The sequence below is a fragment of the Octopus sinensis genome, unplaced genomic scaffold (genome assembly GCF_006345805.1).
Source record: "Octopus sinensis unplaced genomic scaffold, ASM634580v1 Contig16247, whole genome shotgun sequence".
Lineage (NCBI taxonomy): Eukaryota > Metazoa > Mollusca > Cephalopoda > Octopoda > Octopodidae > Octopus > Octopus sinensis.
Genome location: NW_021834234.1, coordinates 8,069 through 25,000, shown reverse-complemented (window position 1 = coordinate 25,000; position 16,932 = coordinate 8,069). Strand labels below are relative to the sequence as shown.

General features: G+C 36.0%; 1 protein-coding gene across 2 annotated transcripts in view; it reads left to right on the top strand.

Moving 5' to 3' along the window:
- LOC115230737 (protein mono-ADP-ribosyltransferase PARP14-like) overlaps positions 1–7,828 on the top strand; it is a 51,317-nt gene extending 43,489 nt beyond the window's left edge. Inside the window, exon 10 of one of the 2 annotated variants that reach the window (XM_029800870.2) lies at positions 7,402–7,828. The gene's annotated coding sequence lies outside the window, so the exon portion shown is untranslated. The remainder of the gene's footprint in view (positions 1–7,401) is intronic. The other variant, XM_036499786.1, reaches the window with a different exon arrangement.
- Positions 7,829–16,932: the final 9,104 nt, after the last annotated feature.

Sequence of the window (16,932 nt, the reverse complement as noted above, 5' to 3'; positions counted from 1 at the left end):
TATATATATATATATCATATATATATATATATATATATATATATATATATATATATATACATATATACATATATATATATATATATATATCTATATATATATATACATATATACATATATATATATACATATATATATTACATATATATATATATACATATATATACATATAATATATATATATATCATATATATACATATATATATATATATATTATATATATATATACAATATATATACATATATATACATACATATATATATATATATATATATATATATATATATATATATATATATATATATATATATATATATATATATACATATATATACATATATATATATATATATACATATATATACATATACATATACAAACGAGCCCTTGCAAAACCGCTACAGCTTCTTTTTCAGAGCTTTCTTGCAAGTGGTAAGCTCCCAGTCAAATTGAAAGAGGGGGTAATATGCCCTATCCATAAGAGAGGTAGCAGAGCAGATGCTAAAAATTATAGGCCTATCTCTCTGACCTCACACATCAGCAAAGTCATGGAACGAATAGTCTGCAAGAAACTAATCATGTTCCTTGAAGAAAATGACTTGCTGTCTGACACCCAGCATGGATTTCAACCAGGTAGAAGCTGCCTAACACAGCTCCTGCAACACTATGACTGGGTGTTGAAACAGCTACTAAATGGCTCAAATGTGGATGTAATATATCTCGACTTTGCAAAAGCCTTTGATAAGGTCGACCATGGTATGATCTGTCACAAACTGCGTGGTCTCGGCATAGGCGGAAAACTTGGAGAGTGGCTGCACAACTTCCTAAAAGACAGAAAACAGGCAGTTGTGAGCAATGGAGCCACCTCCAAGGAAACGCAAATAACAAGCGGTGTCCCACAGGGCACTGTCTTGGGGCTACTGATGTTCATAGTGGCCCTTTCAGACATGCCTTCAGTTGCTACGATGACCACCCTTGCTAGTTATGCAGATGACACAAAAGTCTCCCACGCAATACAAAACCCTGAAAATATTGCGCATCTGCAACAGGAGTTGGACACAATATACAGGTGGGCTGAGGACAACAACATGCAGTTTAATGCAGGTAAGTTCCAGGCCCTGCACTACTGGCACACAAAGGTAAACGACGTGCAGACTGGATACACTGGCCCAGGAAGAATTGCAATCCCTGAGTAAAAATCAGTGCGTGACCTGGGCATTGACATGAGCAATGATGCATCTTTCCAAGTGCATATTGCTAATCTGGTGATAAAATGGACACAATATACAGGTGGGCTGAGGACAACAACATGCAGTTTAATGCAGGAAAGTTCCAGGCCCTGCGCTACTGGCACACAAAGGTAAAAAACGTGCAGACTGGATACACTGGCCCAGGAAGAATTGCAATCCCAGAGTAAAAATCAGTGCGTGACCTGGGCATTGACATGAGCAATGATGCATCCTTCCAAGTGCATATTGCTAATCTGGTGATAAAATGCAGACAGCTAGCTGGATGGATTCTCCGAACTTTCAGAACAAGAGAGAAGGAGACACTGATGGTCCTATGGAAAACATTCGTCCTCAGCCGCTTGGACTACTGCTCCCAACTGTGGTCACCACACAATATAAAACTGACAGCAGGACTCGAAGCAATTCAGAGAAGCTACACAAAGAAAATCGTCTCAATGCAAAATATCAGCTACTGGGAAAGACTGAAGGTATTAAACCTCTTCTCCCTAGAGCGGAGGCGGGAGAGATATGCAGTGATATACATCTGGAAAATCCTGGAGGGTCTTGTCCCAAACTTTGGCATTCAAAGTTACCCCAACCGCATAACGGGGCGCCACTGCGTGGTGCCAAGGATTCCAACATCACCATCAAAATACAGGTTCAGATACTGCAACAGCTTGGGTTTCAGAGGACCACAGCTCTTTAACATCCTCCCTAAATGCCTGAGAGACTTACATGGTGTGGATGTGGGTTTCTTTAAAACTAAACTGGATCTCTTCTGTCGGGAGTCCCAGATGAACCTACCTCACGACAGGAGACGCGGATGCAGGCAGCAGCATCGAACTCCCTTGTTGATCAAGTGCCACGTATCAGAGGTGGATTCACAAATTAGTGTAGCTCATTCAGCGGTGGTGCCCCAGCATGGCCGCGGCCTTCGGGCTAAAACATTTTTAAGCATTTAAGGATTTATACATATATATACATATATATACATATACATATATATATATATATATATATATATATATATACATATATACATATATATACATATAACATATATACATATATATATATACATATATATACATATACATAATATATATATATATATAATAACATCATATATACATATATATAATATATATATATATATACATAACAAACATATATATATATATATATATATATATTATACATATACATATACATATAATATACATATATATATATATATATATATAATATATATATATATATATACATATATTATATATACATACCATATACATACACATACATACATATATATATACATATATATACAAATATATATATATATATATATATATATTATATATATATATATATACATCATCATCATCATCATCATCATTTAGCGTCTGTTTTCCATGCTAGCATGGGTTGGACGGGTCAATGGGGTCTGTGAAGCAGGAAGGCTTCGTCAGGCCCAGTCAGATCTGGCAGTGTTTCTACGGCTGGATGCCCTTCTAAGCCAATGCCCACCTCTCCGCGAGTGTAGTGGGTGTTTTATACATACATATATATATATATATATAATATATATATATTATAATATATATATAATATATATATATAATATTACACATATATATATATACATATACATATATATACATATATATATACATATACATATATATACATATATATATATACATATACATTATAACATATATATATATACATATACATTATATACATATATATATATACATATACATTATATACATATATATATTATAATATACATATATAATATATATATATATATATATATATATATATATATATATTATATTATATATATCAGAACTGGAGGAGAAGTTCCAAGTGTGGAAGGAGGGTTTAGAATCAAGGGGCCTTAGAGTCAACCTAGCTAAAACCAAAGTCCTAATAAGTAGGAAGGTAGACAATCCACAAATGTCCTCAGGAAGATGGCCCTGCTCGATCTGTAGAAAAGGTGTAGGTAGAAACTCTATAAGATGTACCCAGTGTAAGCTATGGACACATAAGAGGTGCAGCAATGTCAAAGGTAGGCTAACTGGGAAGATAGTTTTTGTATGTGGCAGATGCTCGGGAGCATTGACCTCCGAAAACCTGCAGAAAACAACTTCCGTCACTTTCCAGGGGGAAAAACTAGAAGTAGTTGATAGTTTCCGTTATCTTGGTGACCAAGTCAGTAGTGGGGGTGGGTGTGCTGAGAGTCTAACTGCTAGAATAAGAATAGCCTGGGCAAAGTTTAGGGAGCTCTTACCTCTGCTGCTGACTAAAGGCCTCTCGCTCAGAGTAAAAGGCAGACTGTATGATGCATGTGTACGAACTGCCATGCTACATGGCAGTGAAACATGGGCCGTGACTGCTGAGGACATGCGTAAGCTCATGAGGAATGAAGCCAGTATGCTCCGATGGATGTGTAATGTCAGTGTACTTACTCGACAGAGCGTTAGTTCCTTGAGAGAAATGATGTACCTAAGAAGCATCAGTTGTGGTGTGCAAGAGAGACAATTGCGCTGGTATGGTCATGTGGCAAGAATGGATGAAGATAGGTGTGTGAGAAAGTGCCAATCCCTAGCAGTTGAGGGAACCCGTGGAAGAGGTAGACCCAGGAAAACCTGGGACGAGGTGGTGAAGCACGACCTTCGAACGTTAGGTCTCACCATGGAAATGACTAGAGACCGAGACCTATGGAAGTATGCTGTGCGTGAGAAGATCCGGCAAGACTAGTGAAGCCATAACCCGTGGCCCCTACCTGGGACGTAGTCAGTCCACCTGTGCATACCTTCCTTCTTGTGACACTTGTGAAGACCTGTTGAGGCAAGTGAAAATCAAATCAAATCAAATCAAATCAAATCAAATCAAATCAAACTAGATGAACATCAATGGAATTTGTATCCTTGTGGTACCAGTGCCGGTGGCACATAAGAAAACCATCCGAACGTGGCCGTAGCCGGTACCGCATTGACTGGCCTCCGTGCTGTGGGAACGTAACAAACACCATCCGATCGTGGCCGTTTGCCGGCCTCGTCTGGCACATGTGTCGGTGGCACATAAAAAGCACCATCCGAGCGTGGCCGTCTGCCAGCCTCGTCTGGCACCTGTGTCGGTGGCACATAAAAAACACCATCCGAGCGTGGCCGTCTGCCAGCCTCATCTGGCACCTGTGTCGGTGGCACATAAAATCACCCACTACACTCTCGGAGTGGTTGGCGTTAGGAAGGGCATCCAGCTGTAGAAACACTGCCAGATCTGACTGGCCTAGTGCAGCCTTCGGGCTTGCCAGACCCCAGTTGAACCGTCCAACCCATGCTAGCATGGAGAGCGGACATTAAACAATGATGATGATATATATATACATATACACATATATATATATATATATATATATATATATATATATATATATATATATATATATATACATATACATATATATATATATATATATACATATATATATATACATATATGTATACATATACATATATATATATATATATATATATATATATATATATATATATATATATATATGAATAAAAAATGGAGTTAACACAGGTGTAATCCAATATTTTTACTTTCAACACATGTTTCGAAAATTCCACTGATACTATTCAAAAGAATAAATGGTATAAACAATGCAATCTTCTCCTCAGGAAAGTGAAAAAAACGAAACTCGTCAATAAGACATTTTAGCAAAAAATGATGGATTTGTATAGCGATAGACAGAACGCTATTAATATTGTTTAGAAAAACGTTATATGATATAACGTCATAAGTAGCTAACAGAAAGAGTAGGGATATTAATAGTGAATGTTAAATATAAAGGAAATTAAAGTTTAAATTATATATAATGATAGAGACTACTTATATGCACTAAATGTATGTTTTTGCCAATGTTTACATATATATATGCATACTGTTCAGTATTTATGCGTTGAATAAAAAAAATCTTTCTACTTGTTCTACAATACATTTTAACGCTTTGAAAACAAACTTGTTATATATATATATATATGGCTGGTTCATAGGGTTGGCCAGGGTTTTGCGTCCATAAAGTGCTTTGTTTTACACATGTCTTGTCAGATCCTAATGGTCAGTAGCTTATAACCTCTCTTCAAAATGGAAAGAGGAAAGGCCACATGGCTTGTTTTCAAATACACGGACTAAGAAGAAAGGTCAAGCACAAGGGGTTGTCCCCATTAGACCACTACCTAAAATTCTTGTCAGCTTGAAGGTCCCAGGATTTCAGTAAGAATTGCCTGAAGTGTAAAACAAGATCTGAAGACATCCGTCTTGCACCCAGCAACCAATTCCTCTTATGCCTAACTTCTCTCTCAGAAAAGTGGCACTCTGTTGAACCTGTACACTTACATAACACATCCAGCAGAGCATACTAGCCTCATTCCTCTCCAACCATCGCATGCCCTCTGCATTCAGTGCCCACATCTCATTACCTTGTAGAATTGCTGTCAATATACATACATCATACAATCTTCCTTTCACTCAGAAACAGAAACCTTTTGGGGCCAACAGAGGTAAAAGCTCTCTGAATTTCCTCCGCCCTATTCTTCTTCTAGCTATCACACTCTTCTTGCATCTCCCCCCCACTATTAATTTGGTCCCCTGGGTAGCAGAAGTTATCTACTACCTCTAATGAGCCACCAAGGCATTTGAGAAAATCAATTTCTCAAGTTTTTAAGGACCCTGTGCATCTTCCACATGAAAACTATCTTCTCTGCTAACCTTCCTATTAATCTGCTGCACCTCTTGTTTGTCCATAACTTACACTGGGTGCACAGTATGGAGTTCCTGCCTACACCTTTCCTACCAATTGAATAGGGCCACCTACATGAGTTGGGGAGGATCCTGTCAGTTTTCTTGCTTGCTAGGACCTTAACCATTGCTAAGTTAGAATCCAGGTTTTGCTTCCACACCTGGAATTTCTCTTCTAGCTCTGATATGGAACCAGCTATGAGAACAAGAGGATCAGCATATAGTAGTGCCCGGAGACTGCCGGTCTTGAATTGTTCTGTTATGGCCTGGAGTACAATGATGAAAAGGAGGGGACTAAGGACTGATCCTTGATGAACCCCTCTGTGTGTGTTACAGAGTTTTAGGACTTTCAATTCTGTTTATTTTATATTTTTACTTCTAATCATCATCATCATCATCATCATCGTTTAACGTCCATTCTCCATGCTAGCATGGGTTGGACGGTTCAACCGGGGATCTGGGAAGCCAGAAGGCTGCACCAGGCTCCAGTCTTATCTGGCAATGTTTCTACAGCTGGATGCCCTTCCTAACGCCAACCACTCCGTGAGTGTAGTGGGTGCTTTTTACGTGCCACCTGCACAGGTGCCAGGCGAGGCTGGCAACGGCCACGGTTGGATTGGTGTATTTTATGTGCCACCAGCACGGAAGCCAGTCGAGGCGGCGCTGGCATCGGCCACGAGTCGGATAGTGCTTTTTACGTATCACCAGACCAGGGATCCTGGCTGGTTCAATTCGATTTCGATTTCGCTTGACCCAACATGTCTTCGCAAGCAAAAGGGGTTGGCATGGGTGCCTGTCGTACGGTCGGATTGGTGCATTTTACGTGCCACTGGCACGGAAGCCAGTGGAGGCAGCGCTGGCATCGGCCACGAGTCGGATAGTGCTTTTTACGTACCACCAGACCAGGGATCCTGGCTGGTTCAATTCGATTTCGATTTCAATATTAATTATATAAATATATGCATGTATACACATACACACACACACACATATAAACATATATATATATATATATATATATAACTCCAAGAAAGTTAGGGGTTGTGGATCCAACCCACTAAGGGATAATACCTATCCCTTATATACTGTTGGTATAATACCCAATTATTAATACACAAGTGTTTTTAATTGCATTGCAATTAACTTACCTATTGTATTAAATGGGTGAAGATAAAGAGGTATTTTACCATTAATTTATATTGCAAATAAGAAAATGGAGGAACACAATAGTTGGTTCATCAAATTTAGGACATTAAAATGTTAACTTGTTTATTTATCAACACGACAACCATAATAATATACATACATTTTCTTATTTGCTATATATATATATTTTTTTTTTCTCTTCTTAGCCACAGCATTTGGTGAAGGTGTTTATTTTGCCAAAGACATAAAATATTCTGCAAATGATACCTATTCTACTCCTGACCATCACGGAACAAAGAGAATATACCAATGCAGTGTTCTTGTGGGAAAAGTGATGCAAGGACAACACGGATTAAAATTTTTACAGGAATCTTACAATTCTGCTGTTGATAATATTCAAACACCCAGTATTTATGTTATTTTCCATGACTCTCAAGCATATCCTAAATATTTGATTACATTCTCTAATCAGTGAATATAATTGGAATTCATAAAACACATATAATGTGAACAGGAATATATTTAACAGAAGAAAGACAAAGAAAATACAGGAAATTCTCTAATTCTAGGTGCAATCCCAGGGTCTTTTGTAAGAATAAAACTATTCAATAGAATATTTTTCTATCATTCACACAGTGTTGTTGTCATTTTCTATCTTTTTTTACTTTAGAAATAATTATTGCTAAATATTAAAATACATGAAGGTGCCTGGCTCAGTGGTTAAAGCATCAGGCTCACAATCATGAGGTAATGAGTTCAATTTCCAGGTCGGGTTGTGTGTTATGTTCTTGAACAAGACACTTTCTTTCACAATGCTCCTTGTTCAGTGAGCTGTAGCAATGAGTTTCCACATCACTGGTGCCAAGCTGTATCGGCCCCTTTGCCTTTCCCTTGGATAACATTGGTGGTGGGGAGAGAGGAGGCTGGTATGGATGAGTGACTACTGGTCTTCCATAAACAAACCTTGCCTGGACTTGTGCCTTCGAGGAGAACTTTCTAGGTGCAATCCCACGGTCATTCATGACTGAAAGGGGTTCTTTACCCTTTTAATATAGAATGCAGGCTGAAGGCGGCAAGCTAGCAGAACCATTAGCATGCTGGGCAAAATGGTTAGCAGCATTCCCTCTGGCTTTACTTTCTGAGTTCAAATTCCATCAAGGTTGATTTTGCCCTTCATCTTTTCCGGGGTCTATAAAATAAGTACCAGTTGAACACTGGGGATCAATATAATCAACACACCTCCTCCCAGTTCAAGGAAATGTAAATGAGACAGTGTATTAACCAGTGGCATAGTTGTTAAGATCATGGGATACTAACCCCAAGATTCCATGTTCAATTCCAGGCAGTAACCTGAATAATAATAAGAATAACAACATTGAAAAATACCTTAGGAATGAGAACCCAGGTTCAAAATTTCCCCAAGACACCTGATGAAAGCTGGAGGGTATATCAGCCGAAACATGTTAACAACAAACAAGATAAGGTCAAATATCCGTCAAATGTAAATAATGTACCAGTCATGGCTGTCAGACAATTTCTGCAACTACATCACCCCTAACATCTGGCCACCTAACACCCTAGACTGCAATCCCTGCACCATGATTATTATGTATGGAGCGCAATTGAGTGAGGAACCAACAAAACTCCTTGTAACACCAAAGATGAACTGAAGGCAAGGATTATGGCAGCATTGACCAACTTAAACAAGGAGACTGTCAAGAAGGGTTGCAGGAGATTCTGAAATTGTCTGGAGGCCGTGGTTGAAGCCAATGGTAATTTTAGTGAAGGAATTAACTCTTTAGTATTTCAATATATTTTTATGTAATTTTGGTAAATATATCTGTTAAAATGAGATGTCAGTGTTATTTTCGTTTCTGTGTAATTTAGACAACAATTTATTCACCGCACCCTGTATGTATATGTGAGTATATATATATATATATATATATATATATATATATATATAATATATATATATATATATAATTTATATATCATCATCGTCATCATAGTTTAATGTCTGCTTTCCATGCTAGCATGGGTTGAACGATTTGACTGAGGACTGGTGAACCAGATGGCTGCACCAGGCTCCAATCTGATCTGGCAGAGTTTCTACAGCTGGATGCCCTTCCAAACTCCAACCACTCTGAGAGTGTAGTGGGTGCTTTTACGTGCCACCGGCACGAGGGCCAGGCAGGCAGTACTGGCAACGGCCACACATAAATGGTGTTTTATACATGCCACCTGCACAGGAGCCAGTCCAGCGGCACTGGCAACAACCTCACCCGAATGTTTTTTCACGTGCCACTGGCACAAGTACCAGTAAGTCAATGATAGTAACAATCACATTCAAATAGTGATATTTACATGCCACCAGCACGGAAACCAGACAACTGCCTGGGCAATGATCATGCTCGGATGGTGCTGTTAGCGCACCACTGGCACGGGTGTTAGTCATCGAATTTGGTTCAATTATGATTTCGATTTTGCTTGCCCAAACAGGTCTTTGCAAGCAGAGTTTAGTGTCCAATGAAAGAAAAAGTACCAGTTATGTGGCACCAGTATCAACCATGACTAAGATTTCACTTAGCTTGATGGGTCTTCTCAAGCACAGCATATCACCAAAGGTCTCGATCACTAGTCATTGCCTCCGTGAGGCCCAAAGTCCAAAGATTGTAATTCACCACCTCGTTCCATGTCTTCCTGGGTCTATCACTACCACAGGTTTCCTCTGCAGTCACAGCCCATGTTTCACTACCGTGAAGCATGGAAGTTCGCACACATGTGTCGTACAATCTACCTTTCACTCTGAGTGAGAGACCCTTTGTCACCTGTAGCAGTAGGAGCTCCATGAACTTTGACCAGGCTATTCTTATTCTAGTGGTAACACTTTCTGAGCATCCACCCCAGCTACTGACTTGGTCACCTAGGTAGCCAAAACAATCAACTACTTCTAGTTTCTCCCCCAGGAGTGTAATGGAATCTGTTTTCTGAGTATCAATAGTGTCTATTGCTCCTGTGCATCTGCTGCACATGGAAGCTATTGTAATGGAACTGGTTGTGTCTTTACACTGTTTGAGTGCAACACAATTTCCTTTCTTTTGTTTCAAGAAACTGCCAGTCAGGAACAAAAATGCAACCTTAAGAATATATATGACCCTTTATTTTCTTATTTATAAAAGAAGAACTTTGGTATATTGGTATCCACTTGGTTCGATATAGCAAGGCTGAATTTTAACATTTGTAAGATTCTTACTACAAATTCAGCAGCAACAGAGCAGGTCAAATCCTAAGCGTCTGGGACAGGAGAATGGCTGATCACACGTTTAACACGTCCTTTCTCTTCAATAGCCGTGTCTCAAGTCAACGACGCTAACAAGGAACGCGAGAGAATTTTCTTCCCCAGTCTCTAGTACATGTGCATGAGGGAACTTCCTTAGGACTTTCCAGAAGGTTCCAGTCCCGCACACGCACACTGAAGAATGACATCGCAAACGCACACTGAAGATGACGTTCCATGTGCGCACCCTGGAAAATGACGTCACTACACTATCTTCCAAGTCAATTTTCCTTTGATGGTGCTGCACCACTTTTCTGTCCATAGCTTTCACTAGGAACATCTTATGGAGTTTCTACTGACACCTTTTCTACAGATCGAGCATGGCCACCTACATTAAAGGGTGTGTGTTTTTTTGAGTTTCATGTCATCTAAATGGCGAGATGAAAGGAACCGATGCTCTTTGGAATCGAAAACGAACCTCTCATATATTTAAACATAAAAGATAATTGATTGAAAAACATCAAAGATTATACAAATTTTCCAAAGGCAGCAAAAGGCCAAGTCAAAAATAGTTTTAAAGGATTAGAATCTTTTGATCAAGGTAAAATCTTTGTGAGAGTTTTTTTGAGTTTCATGTCATCTAAATGGCGAGATTAAAGGAACCGATGCTCTTTGGAATCGAAAACGAACCTCTCATATATTTAAACATAAAAGATGATTGATTGAAAAACATCAAACACGATACAAATTTTCCGAAGGCAGCAAAAAGCCAAGGCAAAAATAGTTTTAAAGGTTTAGAATATTTTGATCAAGGTAAAATCTTTGTGAGAGTTTTTTTGAGTTTCATGTCATCTAAATGGCGAGATGAAAGGAACCGATGCTCTTTGGAATCAAATACGAACCTCTCATATATTTAAAAATAAAAGATAATTCATTGAAAAACCATCAAAGATTATATAAATTTTCCGAAAGCAGCAAAAAGCCAAGGCAAAAATAGTTTTAAAGGTTTAGAATCTTTTGATCAAGGTAAAATCTTTGTGAGAGATTTTTGAGTTTCATGTCATCTAAATGGTGAGATAAAAGAGCCGATGCTCTTTAGAATCGAAAACGAACCTCTCATATATTTAAACATAAAAGATAATTGATTGAAAAACATCAAAGATCATACAAATTTTAGAAGGCAGCAAAAAGCCAAAGCAAAATTAGTTTTAAAGGTTTAGAATCTTTTGATCAAGGTAAAATCTTGTGAGAGTTTTTTTGAGTTTCATGTCATCTAAATGGCGAGATTAAAGGAACCGATGCTCTTTGGAATCGAAAACGAACCTCTCATAATTTAAACATAAAAGATAATTGATTGGAAAACATCAAAGATGATACAAATTTTCCGAAGGCAGCAAAAGGCCAAGGCAAAAATAGTTTTAAAGGATTAGAATCTTTTGATCAAGGTAAAATCTTTGTGAGAGTTTTTTTGAGTTCATGTCATCTAAATGGCGAGATTAAAGGAACCGATGCTCTTTGGAATCGAAAACGAACCTCTCATATTTTAAACATAAAGATGATTGATTGAAAAACATCAAACACGATACAAATTTTCCGAAGGCAGCAAAAAGCCAAGCAAAAATAGTTTTAAAGGTTTAGAATATTTTGATCAAGGTAAAATCTTTGTGAGAGTTTTTTTGAGTTTCATGTCATCTAAATGGCGAGATGAAAGGAACCGATGCTCTTTGGAATCAAATACGAACCTCTCATATATTTAAAAATAAAAGATAATTCATTGAAAAACCATCAAAGATTATATAAATTTTCCGAAAGCAGCAAAAAGCCAAGGCAAAAATAGTTTTAAAGGTTTAGAATCTTTTGATCAAGGTAAAATCTTTGTGAGAGATTTTTGAGTTTCATGTCATCTAAATGGTGAGATAAAAAGAGCCGATGGTCTTTAGAATCGAAAACGAACCTCTCATATCTTTAAACATAAAAGATAATTGATTGAAAAACATCAAAGATCATACAAATTTTAGAAGGCAGCAAAAAGCCAAAGCAAAATTAGTTTTAAAGGTTTAGAATCTTTTGATCAAGGTAAAATCTTTGTGAGAGTTTTTTTGAGTTTCATGTCATCTAAATGGCGAGATTAAAGGAACCGATGCTCTTTGGAATCGAAAACGAACCTCTCATAAATTTAAACATAAAAGATAATTGATTGGAAAACATCAAAGATGATACAAATTTTCCGAAGGCAGCAAAAGGACAAAGGAAAATTAGTTTTAAAGGTTTAGAATCTTTTGATCAAGGTAAAATCTTTGTGAGAGTTTTTTTGAGTTTCATGTCATCTAAATGGCAAGATTAAAGGAACCGATGCTCTTTGGAATCGAAAACGAACCTCTAATAAATTTAAACATAAAAGATAATGATTGAAAAACATCAAAGATTATACAAATTTTCCGAAGGCAGCAAAAAGCCAAGTGAAAAATAGTTTTAAAGGTTTAGAATCTTTTGATCAAGGTAAAATCTTTGAGAGTTTTTTTGAGTTTCATGTCATCTAAATGGCGAGACGAAAGGAACCGATGCTCTTTGGAATCGAAAACGAACCTTTCATATATTTAAACATAAAAGATAATAGATTGAAAAACATCAAAGATCATACAAATTTTCCAAAGGCAGCAAAAAGCCAAGGCAAAAATAGTTTCAAAGGTTTAGAATCTTTTGATCAAGGTAAAATCTTTGAGAGTTTTTTTGAGTTTCATGTCATCTAAATGGCGAGATTAAAGGAACCGATGCTCTTTGGATTCGAAAACGAACCTCTCATATATTTAAACATGAAAGATAATTGATAGAAAAACATCAAAGATCAGACAAATTTTCTGAAGGCAACAAAAAGCCAAGGCAAAAATAGTTTTAAAGGATTAGAATCTTTTGATCAAGGTAAAATCTTTGAGAGTTTTTTTGAGTTTCATGTCATCTAAATGGCGAGATTAAAGGAACCGATGCTCTTTGGAATCGAAAAGGAACCTCTCATATATTTAAACTTAAAAGATAATGGATTGAAAAACATCAAAGATCATACAAATTTTCCGAAGGCAGCAAAAAGCCAAGGCAAAAATAGTTTTAAAGGATTAGAATCTTTTGATCAAGGTAAAATCTTTGAGAGTTTTTTTGAGTTTCATGTCATCTAAATGGCGAGATTAAAGGAACCGATGCTCTTTGGAATCGAAAACGAACCTCTCATATATTTAAACATAAAAGATAATTGATTGAAAAACATCGAAGATGATATAAATTTTCCGAAGGCAGCAAAAAGCCAAGTCAAAAATAGTTTTAAAGGATTAGAATCTTTTGATCAAGGTAAAATCTTTGTGAGAGTTTTTTTGAGTTTCATGTCATCTAAATGGCGAGATGAAAGGAACCGATGCTCTTTGGAATCGAAAACGAACCTCTCATATTTTTAAACATATGAGATAATTGATTGAAAAACATCAAAGATCATACAAATTTTCCGAAGGCAGCAAAAAGCCAAGTCAAAAATAGTTTTAAAGGATTAGAATCTTTTGATCAAGGTAAAATCTTGTGAGAGTTTTTTTGAGTTCCATGTCATCTAAATGGCGAGATTAAAGGAACCGATGTTTTGGAATAAAACGAACCTCTCATATTTTTAAACATATGAGATATTGATTGAAAAACATCAAGAGAGATAAATTTTTCCGAAGGCAGCAAAAAGCCAAGTCAAAAATAGTTTTAAAGTAAAGGATTAGAATATTTTGATCAAGGTAAAATCTTTGTGAGAGTTTTTTTGAGTTTCATGTCATCTAAATGACGAGATTAAAGGAACCGATGCTCTTTGGAATCGAAAACGAACCTCTCATATATTTAAACATATGAGATAATTGATTGAAAAACATCAAAGATTAAACAAATTTTCCGAAGGCAGCAAAAAGCCACAGCAAAATTAGTTTTAAAGGTTTAGAATATTTTGATCAAGTTAAAATCTTCGTGAGAGTTTTTTTGAGTTTCATGTCATCTAAATGGCGAGATGAAAGGAATCGATGCTCTTTGGAATCGAATACGAACCTCTCATATATTTAAACATAAAAGATAATTGATTGAAAAACATCAAAGATGATACAAAGTTTCCGAAAGCAGCAAAAAGCCAGAGCAAAAATAGTTTTAAAGGTTTAGAATCTTTTCATCAAGTTAAAAACTTCGTGAGAGTTTTTTTGAGATTCATGTCATCTAAATGGCGAGATGAAAGGAACCGATGCGCTTTGGAATCGAAAACGAACCTCTCATATATTTAAACATGAAAGATAATTGATTGAAAAACATCAAAGATCATGCAAATTTCCCGAAGGCAGGAAAAAGCCAAGTCAAAAATAGTTTTAAAGGATTAGAATCTTTTGATCAAGGTAAAATCTTTGTGAGAGTTTTTTTGAGTTTCATGTCATATAAATGACGAGATTAAAGGAACCAATGCTCTTTGGAATCGAAAACGAACCTCTCATATATTTAAACATAAAAGATAATTGATTGAAAAACATCAAAGATCATACAAATTTTCCGAAGGCAGCAAAGATCCAAGTCAAAAATAGTTTTAAAGGATTAGAATCTTTTGATCAAGGTAAAATCTTTGCGAGAGTTTTTTTGAGTTTCATGTCATATAAATGGCGAGATTAAAGGAACCGAAGCTCTTTGGATCGAAAACAAACCTCTCATATATTTAAACATAACAGATAATTGATTGAAAAACATCGAAGATGATATAAATTTTCCGAAGGCAGCAAAAAGCCAAGTCAAAAATGGTTTTAAAGGATTAGAATCTTTTGATCAAGGTAAAATCTTTGTGAGAGTTTTTTTGAGTTTCATGTCATATAAATGGCGACATTAAAGGAACCGATGCTCTTTGGATCGAAAAACTGAACCTCTCATATATTTAAACATAAAAGATAATGATTGAAAATCATCAAAGATCATACAAGTTTCCGAAGGCAGCAAAAAGCATGTCAAATATAGTTTTAAAGGATTAGAATCTTTTGATCAAGGAAATCTTTGCGAGAGTTTTTTTGAGTTTCATGTCATATAAATGGCGAGATTAAAGGAACCGATGCTCTTTGGAATCGAAAACAAACCACTCATATATTTAACATAAAAGATAATTGATTGAAAAACATCGAAGATGATATAAATTTTCCGAAGGTTGCACACAAAAGCAAGTCAAAATAGTTTTAAAGGATTAGAATCTTTTGATCAAGGTAAAATCTGTTGAGAGTTTTTTTGAGTTTCATGTCATATAAATGACGACATTAAAGAACCGATGCTCTTTGGAATCGAAAACGAACCTCTCATATATTTAAACATAAAAGATAATTGATTGAAAAACATCAAAGATCATACAATTTCCGAAGGCAGCAAAAACCAAGTGAAAAATAGTTTTAAAGGATTAGAATCTTTTGATCAAGGTAAAATCTTTGTGAGAGTTGTTTTGAGTTTCATGTCATCTAAATGGCGAGATGAAAGGAACCGATGCTCTTTGGAATCGAATACGAACCTCTCATATATTTAAACATAAAAGATAATGATTGAAAAACATCAAAGATTATACAAATTTTCCGAAAGCAGCAAAAGCCAAGGCAAAATTAGTTTTAAAGGTTTAGAATCTTTTGATCAAGGTAAAATCTTTGTGAGAGTTATTTTGAGTTTCATGTCATCTAAATGGCGAGACGAAAGGAACCGATGCTCTTTGGAATCAAAAACGAACCTCTCATATATTTAAACATAAAAGATAATGGATTGAAAAACATCAAAGATCATACAAATTTTCTGAAGGCAGCATAAAGCAAATGCAAAAAGAGTTTTAAAGGTATAGAATCTTTTGATCAAGGAAAAATCTTTGTGAGAGTTTTTTTGAGTTTCATGTCATCTAAATGACGAGATTAAAGGAACCGATGCTCTTTGGAATCGAATACGAACCTCTCATATAATTAAACATAAAAGATAATTGATTGAAAAACATCAAAGATCATACAAATTTTCCGAAGGCAGCAAAAAGCCAATGCAAAAATAGTTTTAAAGGTATAGAATCTTTTGATCAAGGAAAAATCTTTGTGAGAGTTTTTTTGAGTTTCATGTCATCTAAATGACGAGATTAAAGGAACCGATGCTCTTTGGAATCGAAAACGAACCTCTCATATAATTAAACATAAAAGATAATTGATTGAAAAACATCAAAGATCATACAAATTTTCGAAGGCAGCAAAAGCAAAGCAAAAAGAGTTTTAAAGGTTTAGAATCTTTTGATCAAGGTAAAATCTTTGTGAGAGTTTTTTTGAGTTTCATGTCATCTAAATGGCGAGATGAAAGGAACCGATGCTCTTGGAATCGAAAACGAACCTCTCATATTTTAAACATAAAAAGAATGGATTGAAAAACATCAAAGATCATACAAATTTTCCGAAGGCAGCAGAAAGCC